The sequence below is a fragment of the Ochotona curzoniae genome, unplaced genomic scaffold (assembly GCF_017591425.1).
Source record: "Ochotona curzoniae isolate NIBS_2020 unplaced genomic scaffold, NIBS_Ocur_1.0 contig_3819, whole genome shotgun sequence".
Taxonomy (NCBI): Eukaryota; Metazoa; Chordata; class Mammalia; order Lagomorpha; family Ochotonidae; genus Ochotona; species Ochotona curzoniae.
Window position 1 is genome coordinate 30,669,282 of NW_024466004.1, and position 24,043 is coordinate 30,693,324.

The following is a 24,043-nucleotide window of genomic DNA, read 5'->3' on the forward strand; positions in this document are numbered from 1 at the left end:
CTTTGGGAACAGCTTTCAATTAATTTTTCTCACTTCATTTTTTTCCCCCCAACTTGGCATGCAATTGCTTGCTGTAATCAGATGGAAGATTAAGTGAGGAATGAAGTTAATTTGGTGTTAAATATGTAATCATTGCTTAATAAGTCCTCAAAATAGACCCTGGTAAAATCTCATCGCTTTGCCATTTAAGGTGATTATATGTAAAAGTAAATACCATTGAACATTTTTAAGATAGCATTTCATTTTATTGTGGAATTTTTTTCAAAGATTTATTTATTTTCATTGGTAATTCAGATTTACAGAGAGGAGAAATAGAGAGAAATATCTTCTGTCTGCTGCTTCACTCCCCAGATAGCCACAACGGCTGGAGCTGAGCTAATCTGATGTCAGGAGCCAGGAGCATCTTTCAAGTCTCCCACGCAGGTGCCGGGTCCCAAGGTTTTGGGCCATCCTCCACTGCTCCCCAGGCCACCAGCAGGGAGCTGGATGGGAAGTGGAGCAGCGGGGATTAGAACCTATGCCCATATATGATGCAAGTGTATGCAAGGTGAGGACTTCAGCCACTAGGCTACTGCACCAGGCCCATATTGTGGAAAGTGTTAAGCATATTTACAGAAGGAGAGAGATAAGAATATGAACTACTGTGTACCCATCCTCCAGATTCAGGTTAATCACTTGTAGCTAATCTTGTTTTATTGCTTTATTTATGATTGTGCCCCTCCCCAAGGATGATTTTTGAATCCAATCTTAATATCGTAGAAATTCATTCTCCACAGAAATTTGTAGGAGAGATTTCATAAAACTTGCAATTAGGCATACCTAATAAAGTAAGAACGTGCAGTGTAAAGTAAGTTGAATTAATCTCTCAAAAGTCCTTTCTCACCTAAACAAAATAAATCAGGAAAAGAAATAAAATGCCTGGCGAGGGAAGGATTTGTTAGCTTTCTCTTTCCTCTGTTCACGCTTAGGGAGTAGTGATGTTTCTGCCTCGACTGCTGTAGTAGAACTTGAAACATCTTCCAGTTCCCTGCCTGTTTCTGACTCCGCTGACGCTGTGTCAGCCTCTGTGGCGCTTGGAGACCTCGGGCCCTGTGGAGGCTTGTGCTCCCGCTGAGGCCCGCCTTCCTGCGGCCCTTCTGCCCTTCTCTTTGCCCACTGAGCCTCATCCTTCCTTCAAGTGCATAGCTTTCCAGCTTTGTCCGGTTGTCTAGTCTGTCAGACCAGCTGCTCCTTTCTCATAGCAATTACTTTGTATTACTCCTTGACTGTTAAAATCGATAGATATTTTAACTTATACCTGTGTGTATTTTAAATAAATAAACATACACATAAACAATGTATAAATCTAAAAATCTAGGATCTGAAAGGAAATGGTAATGGATATATGTGTGTATATACACACACATTATGGTAGTTAAATGTCCTGGGAATGTCAGTATGGGAAAGACTTGGGCATTTCTATGTGGCAGGGCACGATGAAGTAGCCCCATGCTAACATCTTTACGTAAAGTAATCATTAATGTAGCAATTGCAGATTTGACTAGTACATACATGTGTTAACAACTCAGATACCATGATTAACTCTGCTTTATCACATGTTTTTCTTGAGTGATGGAAATGTTCAACAGATTGCAAATAAGGAACAGCATTCTTGCAGTTACGTAGCATTGAGTTTCTGGAAAATCGTGTGCGTATTAAAGCAACGTAACAATATTTTGAGTTTGTGTTTATTGATGCATACATTGGAGTCGACGGTGAGTTGTCTGTCTCCTCCCTTGAGTTTGCTGTCACTTTTGCCCTTTAGGCATAGTTAATGGAATCAGAGCAGTGTGAACCTTTGCCTCCTGCCACAGGGGCTGGATCGATTTGGGGTGTTAGAGACCTTCGCTTTGTGTTCTGTTGGATCTACTTCCTCATGCTTTGAATGTTGTGAGACTGTTGTTAAGTGAGACACTGAAGATTTTAAATACTAACAAGAAAATAGGAAGAAAAAAATGGATAAATAAAAGTATTTCATTTATACTAACGTAGATTAGAAACAGTTGTAAGTAGTACAGGAGGTTTCCTCAAAAGGATTGCTGGAAAATGGCATGTAATGTTCCCTGGAGTTTTGGAATATTGAAGTACCATCATTCTGGTTTGTTTTTCTATCTGATTTTAAGTCCAGGAATTTTTAATCGTTATCTTTTGATTTAAGTACATGAACTTTTCATTTTACAAAAGAGGGTTTTCCTCCAGATGTAAGTAATTCATTTTTGTAACTTCAGTTGACAGTCTGGAAATGAGCAAACATAAAGAGATACCATCAGGAGGTACATATTTGAAAACATGGAAGTTTTTTATCTTGTTCTAGTACATTCTACGTTTAGTATGTGAACTTCTGAATTGCTCCCTCTTTTTGCCTTCTGTTTTGTAGGCATTTCTTAAATACATATATTTTAAATTAAATAATTTTATGATACAGTTCCATAGGCTCTGGGATTCCCAAATATTTTTTAAAGATTTATTTTTGTTTGAAAGGTAAGAGTTACTAAGAGAAGGAGCCCTAGAGAGAGAGAGAGAGAGAGAGAGAAAGAGAGAGAGACATTTTCCATCCACTAGTTCACTACTCAAATGGTCAGTGACTGAAGCTGAGCCAATCCAAAGCCAGCAGCTTCTTCTGAATCTCTCACATGGGTGCAGGAGCCCAAGGACTAGCGCCATCTCACGGCTGTCTCAGACCTTAATCAGGGAGCTGAATTGAAAGTAGAGCCACAGGGACTCCAGCTGGTGTCCATATGGGATGCCAGCACTGCAGGCTGAGAGTTAGCATACTGTACCACCACAGTGTTTTTAAAAAATTAGTTTCCGTATGCTTATTATTGAAATGTGTGATATATTATGTTTTATCTAAAAAAATTTGGAGCTGGTGTTGTAGATTTGCAGGTAAAGCTGCCACTTGTGAAGCTGGCAATGAGAGCCTATTCTGGCTATTCAATTTCCCATTCAGCTCTCTGGGATAAGGCAGTAGAAGATGGCCCAAGTGTTTGGATACTTGCCACTTGTGTGAGATACCTGGATGAAACTCTTGGACTCTGGGTTTGACTTAGCTCAGTGCTGGCCATTGCAACCATTTGGGGAGTGAACCAGCAAATAGAAGATCTCTCTACTTTTCGCTCTCACTCTCTCTCCTTCCCTCCCTCAACGCTAAATTTCAAAATAATAAAAAAAAAATCACAAAAAAATAGAACACATTTTATGTTGGATATGTAAAAACTTTTTTTTTTTTTTTTACTTTGTGTGTATGTGTGTGTTTTGGGTAAAGCTTTATTTTCTTATTTACTTGCATGTCTAAGTTAGAGAGGAGAGATATATCATATTTGCTGGTTCATTCCCCAGTCGACTGCAGTGAAGGCAGGAGCTTCCCCCAGGTCTCCCATGTGGTCATAGGGGCTGAAGCATGCAGGCCATCCTCTGCAGCTCTTCCCAGGTGTGCTAGCATGAGCAGGATGGCAGGTGCAGCGGCCTGGACAGTGTCTGGGGACAAATGGAATGCTAGCATTGCAGACCGTGGCTTTCCCTGTTGTGTCACCACACTGTGTCCTAAAAATTATTTAAATGATACAATTGATATGAAATTTGAAATAAGAAGCATTCTATAGCATTTAGTTTTCTGTTTTTTTGGTCGACTATATCTAAACCACTCTAAATAGGTCACTTAATGTTGTGTCCTTAATGAGTTTTCAAAAGAAAATATCTGTAACATCTTTAGGCATCCTATTCTACCTGAAAATGCATCATATCTAATCTGAATTGCTCTTTGATAATTTTATATCCTGGAAATGTAGGTCATTCAGACATCAGTATGTCTACACATTCACACTGCTACATAACCAAACACATTTTAAAATTATTAATATCACACACTTATGAGTCTGATGTTCTTTCCATTTTTCTAAAGAGATTGTCTTCATATTCTACTTTGAAAAATATCTCCATTTTGACTGATTGTTTAGGTTTTAATATAAAATGAATATTTTAAGCTAGGAATTGAATACTAACTTACTGGTGAAGTAAAAATGGGGAGATAATTAAAAGCAGGTCAGGGGTCCATTGGCCTAGCCTAGTGGCTAAGGTCCTCGCTTTGAAAGTGCCGGGATCCCATATGGGTGCCGGTTCTAATCCCGGCAGCTCCACTTCCTCTGTAACTCTCCTCTTCTCTGTATATCTGACTTTGTAATAGAAATAAAATAAATCTTAAAAAAAAAGCAGGTCAGACAGCACAGAGCTGCTAATTCTGGAATAGGTAGGAGGCAGGTAGGACCAGGAATACACATGGAAATATTATCCATAAAGAGAGTTAGGGCCTTGCTCAGGTATAGATGGATAAAGTTATAAAATGGTGTTTTTGATTGAAGAGACAGAATATTGAGAAATGTCATACATTACTTTGCTTTTCCAATTTGGTAGGCAATATTTGGGCCTTTAGTGAAGTGCTAAAGTTTGGTGAAGTTAAAATTTCAGTTAGTATGCTGATTATTAAAGTATATTGTTCTTTCCTATACAGAGAATGTGATCTTTAGGTATATTTATTTGATATCCAAAAAATTTTTTTTAATTGATTCCATGAGGTAGGAAAGTGACCAATACTCTCTCTTATCTGAGCAAGGTGTCTTCCACGGCCCTCAGTGGATGCATGAAATGTTGAGAGGAGGAGAGTTAGAGATGTGATCTTCCATAGATGATTCACTCCTCAGGTGGTTGCAATGGCTGGAGATGAGCCTAGCCCAGAGCCTCTTCCTGGTCTCCCACGCAGAAGCAGGATTCCAAGGATTTGGGCCGTCCTTGACTGCTTTCCCAGGTCACAAGCAGGTTGCTGGGTGGGAAATGGGGCTGCCGGGATTACAACTAGCACCCATGTGGGATCCTAGAGTGTGCAAGCCAAGGACCTTAACCACTAAGCGACCACACCAGGCTCCGTATGTTGGGGCTGTTATTAAGTAAAGTAAGGGCTACTTGAATGCAGCACTGTGATAGAATGTGTGATGGTCTATCTGATAACTTGCAGCCAGCTCCTGAGTAACTTCTGGATAGGTACCATGTACAGTGGGAATATGTAGTGGGGAAATGATTCACATCTTAGGCTAGACAACAATGTAAGATTTCATTATGCTACACTGAAGATTCTGCAGTTTAAGACTTACAAATTGTTTCTGAAGTTTTCCAATTACTGTTTTTGGACCATGATTGACTGAATGAAGCCATGAAAGTAAAACCATAAATAAGATAGAACTAGTATATAAAGTTATCTATTTGTGGTTTCGATAGTAACTTAAAAACAGGTTAATTGCCATGGGACATACTCCATTAAAACTGAGATAGTATAGTTGGTGCACATACTAGTGATATTGGTGCATGATGAGAATGAGAATGTTAGCAATCTGAAATTTCATATTCTGGTAGGGTAACCTATTTACATATGAGTGATATTGTGAACTTAATTGAATGCCTCCAAATCTGATAGCAAATTAGGCATTTTTAAATTATAATCATTAGTAAGGTTTAACATGCTTGACTTACTACTTCTTGACAAGTTATAGACTTGAATTATTTTTGGCAATATAGGCACAGTGCCACCATCACTAAACTTGTTTTTCTATTGGGAGGTGGACATTAAAAATGTCCTGTCGTGTGTATACGTCAGAGAGGTGGTTCTGTGCTTGCTGTGAGAACACGATAGCGGAAAGATGTAAGAAAGAACAGACTCTACATAGTGCTAAAACGGGATGAATTGCTGAATAGTTTGTAAACTGTTTACTTTTTAATTTTTTTAAAGATTTATTTTTATTGGAAAGTCAGATATACAGAGAGAGGGAGAGAGAGAGAAAGATCTTCTGTCCAATGATTCACTCCCCAAGTGACTGCAACGGCCCGTGCTGTGCCGACCGAAAGCCAGGAGCCAGGAGCCTCTTCCGGGTCTCCCATGTGGGTGCAGGGTCCCAAGGCTTTGTGCCATCCTCGACTGCTTTCCCAGGCCACATGCAAGGAGTTGGATGGGAAGTGGAGCTGCTGGGATTAGAACCGGCGCCCATATGGGATCCTGGCTCATGCAAGGTGAGTACTTTAGCCACTAGGCTATCGTGCTGGACCTGATAGTTAAATTTTATCATAAATTTTTAGAGATTCTTTTTTTCAGTAAAGAAAATCAGGGAAAGGCAGATGAGTGGAACTGAATCCTACCTACTTCCATATGGGATACAGGTGTTTCAAACAGTGACATCACAAAGTCCTACCTGCATCGCTTGGCTTTTAATCCCTTACCATTGTCATTGTGGAATCATACCTAAAAGCTTAGCAAGGGACAAGCATTGGACCTAAGGGTTAAGGACGCAATTAGGATGCCCATGTTTTGGAGCCTGGTGTGATGGCCTGGTGGCTATATCCTTGCATACACCAGGATCCTGTATGGCCAGCATTTCATGTGTCAGCTACTCCACTTCCCATCCGGCTCTCTGCTTGTGGCCTGGGAAAGTAGTAGAGGACAGCCAAAAGCCTTGATACCCTGCACCTGCCTGGGAGATTCAGAAGAAGCTTTGGATTGGTGGAACTTTGGCCTTTGCAGCCATTTGGGAAGTGAACCAGTGGATGGAAGATATTTGTCTCTGTCTCTCCTTTTCTCTGTAAATCTGCCTTTCAAATAAAATAAATAAAAATCTAAAAAAAAAAAAAGATATGCATGTCTTTTATTGAAGTCCCTGGGCTTGATCCTGGTTCTGGCCCTGGTTCCAACTTTTGCTTGGAGCTGCTGGTGATGGCTTGCGTTAGGTCCCTGCCACCTTGGTTGAGTTACAGCTCCCTAATTTTGCTTCTGCCTGTGGTGGACATTTGACGTATGGGTCAGCAGACGGCTTTGTCTGTCTCCATCTCTCAAATTCAAAAAGATCAAAATATTTCTAAAGTTTAAATGTGAGATTACTGTATGCATACAAGATTATAGTTTTATATTATCACTCATGTGTTGTAAAGAAGTTCTTCTCTTTGCAGTGCTTATTTGTGTCCCTGTGGACCCTTGAGTTTTCTCCAGTAAATACGATCCTCCCAGGACTTAGGCTTGTAATTTGTAGTTGCTTTATTGTGACTTGTAGGTTAGAGTATGCCTAATAACTGGACTGGGTGAATTCATCTGTGGCTAATAGTGGCTCAGAGGAGAGCTTGGAGGTCAGCTCTGGCTCTGGGACACTTACGGGAGGCCCTGCCGCGGTGCCTTCTGGGACGGGTGTTGGTGGGGGGATTGCCATCCTGGCTCTTGTCCATGGATGCATTGAATGAGACACATTGGCAATGCTCCAGATTAGAAATATACCCTCTCAGGTTGCAGACCTACTTTGCCTTGCCTGAGGCCATGCGTGACGTTACAGTACCTGAGTGGATGTCTGCTTTGCCAAAGACCAGTCTCCTGCTTTGAGAGCTGTACTGCTTATCTGTTCAGTTTGGGAGCAGATTGCCAAGTACAGGTCAGGAGGTGTATATGACCTGTAAAAGGATCCTCCCCGTTTCCACTTGCGCTATTCAAGGCTTGAGCATTATTCACTTGTTTGTTTTGAGGTTTGTTGTTGTTACAGGCTCCCAGTTTTAATGTCTGCTCAGTTTAGCAATGCACTTGTTTGAGGGAATATAACTTGTGTCACAAATTCATGGTGCTACTCTTACAAAGGAAAGAAAAATGACTTTGTAATGGCATTGGCTAACATTTTCCCAATGAGAATAAGTAGTAATATTTAGAAGGGAGTTTGAATCTTATTGTGTAGATCATACTGATGTTTTGTTTTATTTTCATGGAATTTGTAGCATATCATGGCTTTAAGATTCCATCCTACTCATTTTTTTAAAAGATATATTTATTTATTTGAGAGGTGGAGTCAGAGAGAGAGGTGGACAATAAAAGTATCTTCCATCTACAGACATCCACCCAGCTGTTGTACTTTCAGTCCAGCTTACTGCTGATGCACCTGGGAAAGTAGTTGAAGGGTCCCTGCACCCACATGGGAGACCTGCAGGAAGCTCCTGGCTCCTAGCTTTAACCTGAACACTCCCAAATGGCTGTTGTGGCCATTTTGGGAGTGAACCAACAGATAGATGATCTCTGTAACTATGTAGTTCTTCTGTAATGCTACCTAATCAAAAAAAAAATCAGTCTCTTTTTAGACAAGATGTATGATAAATAATATTATAAATGATTTATATCTCTTAAAATTGTTTTCTTCAAATACAGGTATAAATTTTGTGCCAGCTCATAATTGGTGAGATTAGGATAGTTAAGGGCTTAATGAATCAAGACACTTAGACTATAACTGGAAAGAAATTAGTCATAGCGTTTCTTGGGGGAAATGAGGCAACAATCGCTAAAATGTTTCTCCCCAAAATTAATTTTTTTTCTGAAGATAAAGATTTAAAAATACTTATTCATCTGCAAGGCTGAGCACTACAGAGAAAGAAGGAGAGAGTGGGTGGGTGGGGGTGGGGGAGAGAGTGGGTGGGTGGGGGTGGGGGAGAGAGTGAGAGAGAGAGAGAGAGAGAGAGAGAGAGAGAGAGAGAATGAGAACACATCCGTCTGCGAATTCATTGCCCAAATGGGTGCAACAGCTGGAGCTGTGACGTACCGAAGCCAAGAGCCAGGAGCTTCTTTCAGGTCTCCCTATGGATGCAGGGACCCGAGCACCCAGGAATATTAGCTGGATTGAAAGAGGAGCAGCAGTGATTTGAATCAGTGGCAGTGTGGGATGCTGGCTTTGCAGGAACCCAACTCCCAAGAACTAGTTCTTAAGAATTTTGAAGGATTTTGGACGGGGCAAAATGAGATTATTTGTGTATGTGAAAACCTTTTTAAAAGATGTGTTTGTTTGTAAGAGTGGTGGAGTGGGGGTGGAGGGAGAGAATGCACCAGTCTTCTTTTTTACTTGTTCATTTAGCAGTGCCTGCAGCAGCCATGGCTGGCTAGTTCCAAATCTAAATCCTGATCTGCATGAGTGGCAGGGCTGCAGCACATGGGCCATCATCTGGTGTGTTGCTAGGAAGCTGAATTGGAAGCAGAGGGGCTGAGACATGAGGTGACACTCTGAAAGGGGATGCCTGCCACATGAAAAAATATATGACCTCTGTTTCTTTGTGCAGTGAACATGGTTAGAGCAGAAACATTAAAAGAAAGCTGAATTCAGTGATTTGTCTTCTGGGCCTGGTGTGAAAGCATAGTGGCTGAAGTCCTTGCCTTGTGATTGCTGGGATCCCATATAGGTGCTGATTTGTGTCCCAGCAGCCTGCTTCCCATCCAGCTCCCTGCTCATGGCCTGGGAAAGCAGTTGAAGATGGCTCAAAGCCTTGGGACCCTGCACCTGTGTGGGAGAATCTCCGGGCTCCTGGCTTCAAATCAGCTCAAGTCTGGCTGTTGTAGCCTCTTCAGAAGTGAATCTTTGGATGGAAGATCTTCCTTTCTGTCTCTCCACCTCTCTGTATATCTGACTTTCCAATGGAAATAGATAAATCTTACAAAAAACATTCTTGTCTTCACTTAGAAATAAGAAGTGACAATGTGTTAATCTGATTTGTTTTAAAGACTTGATTAATTCTTCCTTTTGCCTAAGCAGATAAATGGTATACTCTGCTCATAGGTGCTTTTTTCATTTTGTGGTTGTTAGATTTTTATTTTGTTTATTTGAAAGAAACAGGCAGAGAGAAAGAGAGAGTAAGAAAGAGAGAGAGAGAGAGAGAGAGACCTTTTGTCCTCTACTTCTCCAGATCACAACATCACCTAGTCTGGGCCTAGCTCAAACCAGGAGCTTGGAGCTGCATCTGTGTCTCCCATGTGTGGGCAGGGTCAGAAAACGTGGGCCTTGATGTGCTGCTGTTTTCAGTCGTTAGCAGGGAGCTGGATCGGAAGTAGAGCAGTCAAGTCCCCCCAGCCCAGTTTTAAAAATTCTCTAATTTTTCTGCAGTTTCTTTTGGAGTATGGCTGGAAAATTCTAAAATGTTAAATTAAAAAAAAATGTTTAAGAGGTAAACAGAGAACCCAAAAAGGGACCCATGTGTAGTTTCTCTCTCAAATGCTGCCAACAGCTGGGCTGGGCCGGGCCAGGCCAAATCTGCAGTGTAATCTAGCTCTCTTGACATGAATGACAGCAGGTCAATGACTTGAGTCATTTCCTGTTGCCCTCTGGAGCGTGCCTTCATAGGGAACTAGAGTCAGAGTGGAGGCGAGCAGAGTGAGGACTCAACCCCTGTCACTCTGATGCAGTCATCCTAGTCTGCTACACCAAACGAAAACACTAGAAAAATTTATTTTTATCTCATATTTAATTGTTGTCCTATTTCTTACCACCAAGAGAGGAGAACCCTGACTTTAGGAATGTTAATAGAGAAGGGTTTTTTTTCAGTGTTTACATTTTTTTTTCATTAAAACATGATGCATCTTTGTGAGTTATATATTACTTTTTCATTGTATTTGTTTTGAATGAATCAGCTAATAAAATGGGTGCATTCTTTGTGACCAACAACAAGCCTCAGTAATGCAGCTGTTGACTTTCCTCCTCGGCCACATTCGGTTTGCTCTTTTCTGTGTAGAATATAGGCAGGACTGACAGTTTCATACTTGTAACTTCTTTTTAAACATTTCTGTTTTTTTTTTTTTTTAAATATACTTGAAAGGCAGAGAAAGAGAGGGAGAGAAATGCTCGACCTGCTGTTGACTCCTCTCCGGGCTGAAATCGGGATCCCGAATGAATCTGGGTCTCCAGCCTGATTGAGAGACCCAAGTACCCACACCTTTTGCCAGCCGGGATGTGTTAGGTTGGAAGCTGAGTCCTGAGAAGAAGCCACACTCCAGGAAGGCTTGTGGGCATCTCATGTGGTAGCTTCACTTGCTGTGCCATAATGCTGGGCTCTTATTATTATTTTTTTTTTACTATTGTTTATATTTTTAGGCCTTTAGAAATTTGTAAGTTTAATTAAAAAATTGTTTTAATGAGAGTGAACTTGTGTAGTGTGAAGTGTTTTTTTTTTAATTAATTAATTTATTTTTATTACAAAGTCAGATATACAGAGAGGAGAGAGACAGAGAGGAAGATCTTCTGTCTGATGATTCACTCCCCAAGTGAGCGCAATGGGCGATGCTGTGCCGATCCGAAGCCGGGAGCCAGGAACCTCTTCTGGGTCTCCCACATGGTGCAGGGTCCCAAGGCGTTGGGCTGTCCTCAACTGCTTTCCCAGGCCACAAGCAGGAAGCTGGATGGGAAGCAGAGCTGCCGGGATTAGAACTGGCGCCCACATGGGATCCCGGGCATGTTCAAGGCGAGGACGTTAGCTGCTAGGCCATGCCGCTGGTCCCAGTGTGAAGTGTTTTACAGCTTTTTTGGTGTGTTTTTCAGGTAACAGTCTTTATGTCCATGGTGAAAGATGAAAATCCACATATTTTTAATTGCTACATGACTCTGAAATGTAGAGATAGTGTAGTGCACTGAGCCATTGTCTGTACCAATAGGCATTAGATCATTTGTAGCTTTTTTCTTCTTAGTCATGGGGCGTTTGTTAAATATCTGGGGTTATCTAGGAAGTATTGGTTCACAGTACTTACTGTGTTGTAGCTTTTTAGGTTTGTTTTATTTTTTTGTTTTCTTTTTACATTTAAGTTTTGATTCACTGTGATGTATGAAAAAAGTAATATTCTGTCATGTAAAGTTTTTCAAAGTATTGGGGTGGGTATTGTGACACATTAGCTTGAACCAGTGTTCAGCATATCTCAAGTGCTACCTACTCCTTTTCTGATCCAGCTCCCTGATTGTGTGTGTGGGAAGCAGCAGGTGATGGTTCAAGTACTTGAGTGCCTGCCTCCTACGCGGGAGGCCCAGACGGAGTTCCTGGCCTCTGGCTTGGTCTGTCCTAGGCCTGACTATTGCAGCCTTTCACACAGTGAAACAAGGGACAGTTCTTGCTCTCACCGTATCTGCCTTTTAAATAAGTAGATCTTTCAAAACCCAGAAATATTGGTGATTCATTTTGAAAATTTTCTTTTTTTCCCCTCTTCTTCTTCTTCTTCTTTTTTTTTTTTTTAATTGCAAAGGCAGAGAGACAGACGTACCGAGACGCATAGACCCAGAAAGGCACAGAGGTGTGCAGCAGCCCGAGCTGGGCCCGGCCAAGGTCAGGAGCCTTGAACTCAGTGTCAGTCTCCCAGGTGGTTAGGAGCTCATGGACTTGAGCCGTCCCCCCGGCTGCCCCCAAGGGTATACACTTGCAGGTGGTAGTGGATAGCCAGAACTTGAACCAGGCACTCTGACATGAGATGTGCCCAGGTGATGTCTGAAAGCCACTGTGCCAAATTCTTGCCCTAGTATCTCATTTTCTTAATTACATTAACATTTCTTGTAAGAGAAGATATCCAAATATGATAAAAATATACAAAATAGCGCTTTGTGTCTTCGTTATTTACATCGTTCTTTTCAAAGACATGGTGGCTGTTGTAAAGCTTAGCCTGTTTAACAGATTTAAAACAGCGGAGTGTGTAATTTTGCATGAGGAAACAAGCAACTCCCTTCCCTTGGTTCATCTTAGTTTTATTTGATTCCATCTGTAATGCAGAGGAAATAGTGCAGGGCTGTTTTTGCTCTTCAGTTTCCATAGTCAAATGATTTTAAGGCCAAGGCCTTGTGGAAAATTTTCAATTCCTGTGGAACGTATTTTGTTTGATAGAATGTGAAACCAAAATGTCATATTTAATATTTTAGGTAAATGGAGAAATAAGATTAAATTTTAAAGTAGTGTGGCAAGTAAACAAGTTGTGAGTCAATTAAAATTCAAATACTCTTGAGGGTTTAGGTTTTTACATAGTGAAGTATTTTGTATGTGTATCTGTGGGTTTTTTTTTAGCAACTCCTTAATCTGTAAGCAAACTGAGGTAGTGATGTTGCATAAAATGAAAATGATTGTAAAAACCCAGCCAAATTTAAAAATAGGTACCTTTGATATAAATATCATGTTTGCTGGTGTTTTCCTGTCTCCATTTTCTCCCTGCTGAAGAAAAGGCAGCATTAGAGAGATGAATGATCTGCCAGTTGGTGGTTCACTCTGCTGATGGCTGCAGGCGCCATGGCTGGGCCCCAGACCAGAGCTGCAAGGAGCTGCATCCCATCTCCCATGTGGGTACAGGAGCCTGGCGGTTTGGATCATCTTCCCACTGCTTCTTCAGCCCCTTAGCTGGGAAGTGAATAGGAAGTACTTGAGTCCATGTGGGATGCTAGTATCATAGGTAGCAGCTTAACATGTTATGCCGTAAAGCTGGCCTGTCTGGTCTCTGTTCTTTTATGAGTATGACACACTGGGTGAAGTCTAAGCACTTTATAAATACTATACAGTATAGTACATTTTGTGTTTTGAGAATTGTTATATTAAAAAGCAGTTTTAATTGTTCCACAGTATTTAGTTTTTGTAGTCACTTAGTGCATATAAATAAAAAGACAGCCTTAGAAAATTAAATTATAGCACATTTTAATATTTCCCTCAGAGGAAAAAAAATGCCTCAAAAGAAAGCTAGAGGATAAACCAGTCATTTCTCTAATTATGCCTGCTATCATCTGAGCTGGTTTGCTAATTTGATTCTTGCTTAAAAAATGCTTTTGTAAAATAACATGGATTCGTAAGTCAGCATATTTAAATGTTTTAAGAGATGAAGATATTTCATCGTTTGATATTTTATTATAATGTGTCAGTTTTATTGTAGAAATTACATATTGTATTCATGAACATTTTTGGGTTTTGGCAAATATCATTGTCAAAATAGCTTCACATATGAGATGTAAAAATGCCACTTGAGTGTATTGTGAATATTTTGTTACTTATAGAGACAAAGTAAGGATCTGAAAATTTGTAGAGATGAACTAAAAATTGTTTCCTTGGGAACTATTAGGCAGGTTCTGGATAAACATATTGCTTTATTTAGCAGTTCTTCCTAAATATGGTATTTACTCATCATCCGTTCGATTAGCAAGTATTTACTAATTCCCCATGTATGATGTTCTGTATTAGATGCTGGCCATTTATAGATAAGCAGGACAAGGTTCTTTGGTTTTTGAAAAGTAATAAGTAGAAATGTTACGCATGAGGAGCAAAGGAGATGCCTTTCTGATAGGAGGAATGCCAAGTGAATGCATGGATTGGTGACTCATTAATGTGCTCTGTGCACAGAACACAAAGTGCAGAGGATACCTTTGAAGAATTTGATCCCCGATGTTTAGTTAAAGTGGTAATGTTCCAGTGCTGTTGTATCCTACATGGAGTTGACATGTGGATCCCTATTAGTGATATGGTGGCTCGGTTGTCTGGGTTTTCAATGTTGCATATGTTTCCTCTCATATCACTTGGAGAAACTGTCTCTACGATAAGGTAAGACAAAAGATGCGGGGGGGGGCGGAGTGTCATCTAAACTGCACATGGACAGATGAAGACCTGTGCTTTAGTCCAGGGTGAGACTAATTATTCAGAGTAACCTAACTCCAGATATTGAAGTGAGGCAGGTTTTGAACAGTGCAGGCAGGATAAAGGCTGCGGAATGGTTTTCACAGCCGTTGGGCTGAGTGGAATTGTCATGGAACACATTTTCTTTCGCATTTAAATCTGAATTTGTCCTGGCCATGTTGCTGGAATTTGGTGATGAGTTGAATGACAATTACTGTTCAGTAAATACATTAGTTTGCATCCATTTAAAATCACTTTAGGTCTTACATTTATCTTGGTTTCTGTTACATTTTTTAACTTCACATTCAGGATGATCATTACTGCTGCTTCCACAGAATTTTGTTTGTAAAGCAAAAAATGAAACAGACAAAAACCCTTTCTCTGTAGCCAGTTAAGAGGAAAAACAGAAAGAAAAAATTATGCTCCAGTCTTTTGATACAGCGGTTATTACCATTCTCTTATTTCCTCCTGGCCTGCAGTGCATTTAGTCTGCTAAGTGGCACAGTGTTTTCCTCACTTGCGTCTTGCTCTGGTTGCTGTATTTTTTTTCATCGTTGCTGTGATATCCCATCCCTGGATTCAAGTTTCTTTTCTCTCCTTTCCCTTTTCGCTTTTAAGCCTGTTTTCCATCTGTCCCTGTTTCCTTGCCTGGTATCTCTGAATTTTGTGTGGATTATCTCTTAAGCTGAAAATAGATAGCTTGTTTAACCAAGTATTCTATCTTCATAGACTTCTCTAAAATCCACTTGTTGCAGATTTAGCTTTTCACAAAAGAAGTGGTAGTCTTTGATATCACCAGATAGCTTTTCATTCTCTCTTTTCCCATAGTACCTCTAGTTTTACACTGAAGCTTTAATTTTCTCTGTTCTTTGGGAAAAGTCTGCAGGCACTAAGTCTTGTTTTGATTTCAAGTAGGGAATATTGCTTGGATCAGATGGTTGAATTCAGTGAACCAGTACTTCAACTTGGGAAATGAGGACATTGGAGTACACTTGATTACTTGGGGTCCTTTGCATTCCTCTCCATCTCTTGCTGTAGCATGATGGTAGTTTACAAGATGAAGGTCTTTATTTTAATGTTGAAATATTTCACAGAAAGGTCAGTTACACCTCAAAGATGACATCTGATATCTCTTTTGATGTCATTGTTTTAAATGTCCTGTTTACTTTAATAATACTGAAACATATCCCTTCATAGACAAGGCTTGGGCTGTGTCTAAGCAGTCAAATAGACAATTTGACAAAAAATCTAAGGCTCCTTCTAATAACATCTACAAGTGACCACCACTTAATGGTCACTGTGTGTTTTCTAGTATTACTGAAAATCTTGAAAATTTAACATTGACATTGAAGTAGTTGCATGACTTATTTAATCTCTGAAGTGAAGGGAAGTGAAAATGGAAGTTATATTTTAGGGAGAAATCAGAAGCCATCCTTCAAGTTCAAGGAATTGAGGGGAGAAATTTGAATCTAGATTTTGTTTATCATAGTTTACTTTCAGGAGCATCCTGACAGAAGGACTTTTGTATAGATTACAAAAAGATCCCAACTATGGAGAATTTTGAGCAGGAGAGACTGTGGATGGGAGGGACGTTTGAGATAACCAGGACTGGTGGGCACAGAGAAGAGAGGCAGAGTGAAAGCTGGAATTAGGAATGTCCTAGAGTCACACTGAGAAATCCTGCAGTCCATAGACGGGGAAGTAAACAGAGCAGTGTGAAAGGGAAATTTACAAAGAAAAAGAGTTAAAACATGTGAGTATAGTACCAGTCTCCTGTTAACTGAGGAATGTTGCTGTAATTTGAAATTTTTATTATAGACCCATTGAAAATTCTTGTTTAATTTGTTAATGTTTGCAGTTGATAGAGGAATGACAAATTTAATGGTATGAGGAATTCCTTTGGTAATTTATTATGGTTCAGTATGAAGTAAACCTTTATTTGTTCTGTAGATAAGAGTTTATTTTATGTATAATATTTTGGTAAGTAAATAACAATTTTAATTTTTTCAGTTATCAAGAATATCTTATTGAATATTAATTATATGCCAGACTCTCATAATTCAGGAAAAAGGAGAAAAAGATATGTGTAAACGCAGTTTTTTCTTTCACTGGGTCAATAGCAGAACAAATTCAGTTAATCAGTATTTGGCATTGTTTTGTGTGTAATTTTTTTCCCCAGGTTAATCTTCTAAAGCACAGTGTAGTAAAGTTTTTCATATTAAAGAAGAAAATTGTAGCAGTGTATAAACCAGTAAAAAGTTGGAAATCCTGAGGACCATGATTTTGGGGAGAGGATTGTCATTTTTCAGCATTATATACCCTTTCTTTTGTAGTTAGTGTTATTTGGGTACACTTTTAAGTTAATGCAGATTCTGAGGTCATGAAAACAATCTCATTGGTTAATTTTTTGTTAAAAATATATTTTATTTTTATATGCAAGACAGAGTTACAGATAGGAGAGACAAAGATCTTCCGTCTACTAGTTCATTCCCCAAGTGGTGACAGTGGTTGGAACTGAGCCAGTGTGGAGCCAGGAGCCAGGAGCTTTTTCCGGGTCTCCCACATGAGTGCAGGGTCCCAAGGCTTTTGGCTGTCCTTGACTACTTTCCCAGGCCACAAGCAGGGAGCTGAAGGGGAAGTGGAGCAGCCAGGATATGAACTGGCACCCCAATGGATCCTGACACATTGCAATGGGAGGACTTTAGCCACTAGGCTACTGTGCTGTTCCACTACCTCACTGTGGTATTTTAACCAGTGCACCAAATGCCTGCCCATGCCTCTTCCAGAATTTCATGTAAATGGACTCTTACACTCTTACTCTTTCATGTAAATGGAGTCTTAAATGCTAGTTTCTAACGTTCTTTTACTTAGCATTGTGCTTTTAAGATTCATTGTGTTTATCAGCAGTTCAATACTGTTTCCTACTAACTTGCTTTCCATTTTGTGAATGTTTGCTTGTTGGTCCTTCTGTTGATGGATATTGAAATTGTTTTCAGTCTAGAGCTATCAAGGAAGCTGCTAAAAATATTCACATGTAGTAAATTTATAAATATTCACAAATGTCAGAAGATAGTGATGAGGTTTCCAGGAGGGTAAGCAGTGTGTGAGTTCCAGTTGTTTACCATCTTTGCCATTGCGTAGTATTGTCTGCCTTAGTGTTAGCTTTGTGGCATGGACACAGACTGCTGTCAGTCCGACATCCCAGGCACTCCACGGGTGGACACAGACTGCCGTCAGTCTATCCCAGGCACTCCACGCGTGGACACAGACTGCTGTCAGTCCGACATCCCAGGCACTCCACGGGTGGACACAGACTGCCGTCAGTCCATCCCAGGCACTCCACGCGTGGACACAGACTGCCGTCAGTCCGACATCCCAGGCGCTCCACGCGTGGACACAGACTGCTGTCAGTCCATCCCAGGCACTCCACGCGTGGACACAGACTGCCGTCAGTCTATCCTAGGCACTCCACTTCTAATGTAGCTTTCTGCTGTGCACCTGTGAAAGCAGCAGCAGCTGGCCCATGTGCTTGGAGACCAGATGTTTTTACACCTGGGCGTTGGCCTGCCCAGTCCCCTTCATTGTGGCCCTTTGGAGCGTAGACTAGAGGATGGAAAATCTCTTTCTATCTCTCTAAATTATTTTTGTCTTTCAAATAAACAAATAAATCTTGAAAGTAAAAATTATAGACTTTCCAATAGCTATAGTTTGGTACCTCATTGTGGTAATATGCAGCATTTTTCCATACTATTTGTCATCCATAATAATGTTGAGTGAATGTTAAAACAAGGTTTTTTATCTTTCATAAATCAAATTCTGTTAGAATATATTACACTTTTGTTCATTTTTAGATAGAATTTATAATATTTTGTTTCAGACTTCTGTATATGTACTCCTTGTTTCATTATCAGTGTTACCCTGTCCTTAGAATGAGTTGTGGGGTCTTTTCGCATGCCAGTCGTGTAAGATAAGTGTTACTAGGTAGAAGTTGCTGGTGAGGTCATTTGGTGCTTGTGTTTTCTATTGCAGAAGGCTCTTTTTTATGATTTTAAAGATTTATTTTCTGGGAAGATGGGCCACAGAGGGAGAACAATCTCACATAGGGGAGAGCAAGACAGACAGAGATGTTCAATCTACTGACTGGCAGCCTAAATGGCTGTCACAGCCAGGGCTGCATCAGGTCAACCCTGGAGCAAGGAAACTCTGTTCTCGTCTCCCACATGAGTGGCAGGGGTCCAGGTGCTTGCACCATCATCGCTGCCTTCCCAGGCACGTTAACAAAAAGCTGCACCAGAAGCAGAGTAGTAGGAACTTGAGCCGCATTCCTATTATGTGGGATACCAGTGTTGCCAGTGGAGGCTTAACCCACTGTGGCAAAGCACCAGCCTCAGAATGGCTTTTAAATACAGATTCAGTTTCTTAAGGTTTATAGACTAAACCTTATTCTCTGTCTCCTTTTGCTAATTCTGGCAAATTATCTTACTAGGAATTTTTCTATTTTATCTAAAAGTTCAAATTTCAAGCTTATCGTAATAAGGTTACTACAGATACTCCTTTTTTCCTGATGTCTGTAGGATGTATAATGAGTTTCAGTTTTTGTTCCTGACCTTGGTTATTCTGATTTGTGTTTATTTGACAGTCTAGCCAGGAATCAATTGTTCTCATTGAATCCAAAACTCTGTGTGTTGTGTTAGATGAGTTAGAGTTAAGCCCGCTAATGAACCTGCAGAGAGAGGTGATCCTTATGTATTACTAACTTGATTAAAGAAGTCTGAATTAGATTTTTTGTTTTGGAAAACACAGGTAGACATAGAGGGAGCACCGCAGGCTCCACCAATTCGTTCCCCTGGGCCAGCTGAAGCTGCGAGTTGGAGACTCAATCAAGGTCTCTTACGTGGCCAGCAGGAACCCAATTACTTGAGCCATTACCATTGCCTCTTGGACTGTGCACTAGCTGGAAACTGGAACTAGCAGGAAAATTCTGTCACTCCCATGTGGGAAGCAGGCAAGTCTCAGCACTAAGGCTAAGCAAAATGCTTTCTCTTAGATTTTTTATTTTGGTCAAAATGGTTTTATTACTGTTACTGTAGAAAAATACAGCTTTTACTTATTTATTAGAGAAGGAGGGAGAGACAGGGAAAATGGGCTTCTTTTTGACTGATTCTCTGCAAATGCTGATAACAGCCAAGAGTGGGCCAAGCTGAATCCTGGAGCTGAAACTCCTTCAGATGTCCTGGATGGGTGGCCGGCAGGAGCTCGGTCGCCTAGGCCAGCACTGTTGTCTGCCCAGCTCTGTGTTAGGAGGACGCTGCTAGCTGCTGCTGCTGCTGTTCTGTTAGTACTCTGACATAAAGTCATGTGTATTTTTAGTGGTTTCCCCTTAATCTTTTTTTTTTTTTTCCTGTAAGCCTTGTGGGGAATTTTGTGGAGAATTCTATTTGATAATAAGAAAAAGTTACAGAATAATATTGTGTTAGAAAAAAATACAGAGGTGTCAATGGTCCATTCATTCTCCCCACGGGTTTGGACATTGGCCTGAGCTTCAGAGAACAGGTGTTGATAGAATCCTCCGAGACAGCGAGTGTGACAGTCCTAGGGAGAGGAGAGAGCCTGTGGACACGTGTGAGATAGCCTGGGCAGTGTTTGCTAGTGTGGTCTGTGTGTGTGAGGGTGGAGGGGTAGTGCTGTCCGAGTCACAGGAGACGTAATTTGTGCCCGGCTTAGGATTTCTGCTCTCATCAAATGATTGTCTTGCTTTGCTTCCTAGACCACACCACAGGAGCTGCTGAAGGAGCAGGAAGCAGATTGGCATCTCAGTTCAGGACGCCAGCCTGTGCTACACAGAACAGCTTCACTGTATCTGGATACATTTCTCTTTAAGGTAAGGATCTGGATAAAAGAAAGATGTTTAAAAACTATTATAAACACTTGAGATGGGCCTGGTGTGGTAGCCCAGTGGCTAAAGTCCTCACCTTGCACTTGCCAGGATCCCACATGGGTGCAGGTTCATGTCCCGGTGGCCCCTCTTCCCATCCGGCTCCCTGCTGTGGCCTAGGAAAGCAGTCGAGGACAGCCCAAATCCTTGGGACCCTGCCCCCTGTGGGAGACCCGGAAGAAGCTCCTGGCTCCTGGCTTTGCATTGGCTCAGCTCTAGCTGTTGCAGATGGAAGCTCTTCCTCTCTATCTCTCCTACTCTCAGTATATCTGGCTTTCCAATAAAAATAAAATTAAAATCTTAAAAAAAAGCACTTGGGAGCCTTTGAGAGATTTTAAGCTGAGATTTTAGGAGTCTTTCAATGATTTTTGCATGGAGAAATTTTACTCCATTAGCACTGTAGAAAACAGTGATTTCCTGCTAAGGTACTCCCTCTCTCCAGGCAGAATCTTTGGTAATTTGCTTTTTGAATATTTTCCCCCACATTGCTGCCTTATTCTAAGGGTACTTGAATTTTATCAGAGAATTATATACAGTGGTATAATATTTATAAAAACTAGAATTTTAATATTTATTAAAATCAATAATTTTAGGGCTGCGCACGATGATGTAGCAGCTGAAGTCCTTGCCTTACATGTGCCAGGATCCCATATGGATGCTGGTTCTAATCCTGGCAGCCTGGCTTCCCATTCAGGTCCTGGCTTGTTGCCCGGGAAGGCAGTTGAGGACGGCCCAAAGCCTTGGGAACCTGCACCTATGTTGGAGACCCAGAAGAGGCTCCAGGCTCCCGGCTTCGTATTGGCTCAGCTCTGGCTGTTGCCACTGCTTGGGGAGTGAATCATCAATGGAAGATTTTCTTCTCTGTCTCTCCTCTCTGTATATCTGACTTTCCAGTAAAAATAAAGTAAATCTTTAAAAAAATCAGTTATTTTATCAGATACTACTTTTAATAACATTGGAAAAGTTCAGCAAGCAGGGCCATTATTTCATAATTACAGAATATTTTAATAGAAACACAGGATCTTTTTATAATTTAGACTGGAGGAAAATTTTTTTCAGATGCAACAAAATGGAAATATCTAATATTTTTACTAAACTTTTTGAAAAAATATTGGATAAGAAAAATGGAGAATTTGAATTCATGTTTATGGCATAATCACAAAGGACTGAAATGTGTTTCTGCTGTCTGTTGGTATTTCTGGGGTGCACAGGGCATTATACAGTTAGTTTTGTAAATGAACTTTGGTGCACTGTCACCTCCTCTTTGTGTCTGCATGGGAAGCTCACTGAGAGTACTAATAAGAATATATCTTGGGCCCGGCGGCGTGGCCTAGCGGCTTAAGTCCTTGCCTTGAATGTGCCAGGATCCCATATGGGTGCCAGTTCTAATCCCAGCAGCTCCACTTCCCATCCAGCTTCCTGCTTGTGGCCTGGGAGAGCAGTCAAGGACAGCCCAAGGCTTTGGGACCCTGCACCCGTGTGGGAGACCCAGAAGAAGTTCCTGGTTCCTGGCTTCGGATCGGCATAGCATCACCAATGCGCTCACTTGGGGAGTGAATCATCGGATGGAAGATCTTCCTCTCTGTCTCTCCTCTCTCTCTGTATATCTTACTTTGTAATAAAATAAATAAATCTTTAAAAAAAAAAGAATATATCTTAATTGTGTCAGAAGCATGTGTGTGTGTGTGTGTGTGTGTGTGTGTGTGTGTGTGTGTGAGATACAGTAAGAACAGGCTTGAGAAAGTGGTTGAAGAAGGCTGGGCTGGAGTCTCTAAATGATTAATTGATTTTAAAGATATGTATTTGCTTGAAAGAGAGAGAGAGAGGGACACACATACACACAGATCTGTCCCCTGGTTTATGTCCCAGATGGCTGCAACAACAGGACCAGGCTAGGTTGAAGCAGGAGTCAGGAACTTTTTCCTCTTCTCCTACATGGATGTCAGGGGCCCAAGGACTTGGGTTGCCTGCCTGCCTGCCTGCCTCCCTTCCTCCTTCCCTCCCTCCCTTTCTTCCTTTTCTTTCTGTTTTAAAGATATATTTATTTTTATTGGAAAGGCAGATTTTATAGAGAGAAGGAGAGAGAGAGGGAGAGAGAAAGAAAGATCTTTCGTCTGCTGTTCACTCCCCAAGTAGTCACACTGGCCAGAGCTGAGCTGAGCCGAAGCCAGGAGTCAGGAATTTCTTTTGGGTCTCTCACATGGGTACAGGGTCCTGGCATGTGCAAGGTGAGGACTTAGCCACTAGGCTACTGTGCCAACTTGTGTTGTTTTCTACTGCTTTCCCAGGCTAACAGGGAGTTGGGTCAGAAGGGGAGCAGCTGGGATGTGAAGCAGCAGCCATGTGGGATGCCAGGGTCTCAGGCAGTGGCTTTACCCACCATGCCGCACAGCATTGGCCTCCTTAAGTTCTTATTTTGATCTTTTATTGGTTATCTTGGTTGGGATTTCATGCTTTAAATAACTAGTGTTATAACTAGTGTTTTTTGATCTTATTTGTGTGATAACGTTATAATGATTTCCATGTGCTAGAAAGTTTCTGAAACCTAATTAAGTAATGGAAAGTTATTAAGATTGTGGTGGCTTATGCTAAAAATCTTTATAGAATGTGCTGTCCTTAAGGTAAAAAATTTGAAACTTCAGTGTCAAACAGATTTTGCTATAGTCCTTTCTTTTATATTTTATCCCATTTATAAACAGTACTTGATCAAGCAGAATTTGATTTTTCACTTATTTAAGAAAAAAAAATTATTTCAAATTTGGTCTCTCATGAGGATCTGAGTAATTGAGAAGTAGAGACATTTAAGGTGAACATTTTAAAATGCTGCTTTTGAGCAAAAATGGCATTCAGCAGAATACATGGTAGTACTAGGATGTTTTATTGAACAATGAATTAGATGTATAATAATGTATATTATTTTGTTTTAGAATCTAAATTAGAAAAAATTAATTTTGACAGGCAGAGTTACAGCAGGGAGAAGGACAGAGAGAAAGAGAGAGAGAGAGAGAGAGAGAGAGAGAGAGATATCTTCCATCCTCTGGTTCGCTCTCCAAAGGGCTGCAGTGGCTGAGCTGGGTCAGTTCAGAGCCGGAAGCCAGGAGCTTCTTGGTCTCCCATGTGGGTGCAAGAGCCTAAGCACTTGGGCTATCCTTTTCTGCTTTCCCAGGCCATTAGCAGGAAGACAGAAGTGGAGCAACTGGGACTCAAGCTGGTACACTAATGGGATTCTGGTACCACAGACAGAAACTTAGCCTTCGATGCCATGGCAGTAGCCATCCTAAGTTTTCTTATAAAGAATTTAATACTATATTTCAAAATATATTTATTTATTTATTTGTTAGGCAGAATTACAGAAAGAGAGAACAGGAGAGACGAAGATTTTCTATCAGTTGTTTCACTCCCCAAATGGCTGCAGCATTTGGAGTTGAGCCATACTGAATCTAGGAGCCTGGCACTTCCTTTGGGTCTCAGTGTGGGTGGCAGCAGCACGCGTACCCTGTCTGTGTGTGCTGCCTTCTCAAGCACGTTTGCAGGGATCAGAATTAGCTGTGGAACAGTCTGAGTTTAAACCAGTGTTTATATGGGATGTCATTACACATCATAGCTTAATCTACAATGCTGACCCAAAGC

General features: G+C 40.9%; 1 protein-coding gene across 1 annotated transcript in view; it reads left to right on the forward strand.

The window, feature by feature from the left end:
* MYO6 (myosin VI) overlaps window positions 1-24,043 on the forward strand; it is a 155,508-nt gene that overhangs the window by 13,567 nt on the left and 117,898 nt on the right. Inside the window, exon 2 of the mRNA XM_040983657.1 lies at window positions 20,246-20,359. The gene's annotated coding sequence lies outside the window, so the exon portion shown is untranslated. The remainder of the gene's footprint in view (window positions 1-20,245; window positions 20,360-24,043) is intronic.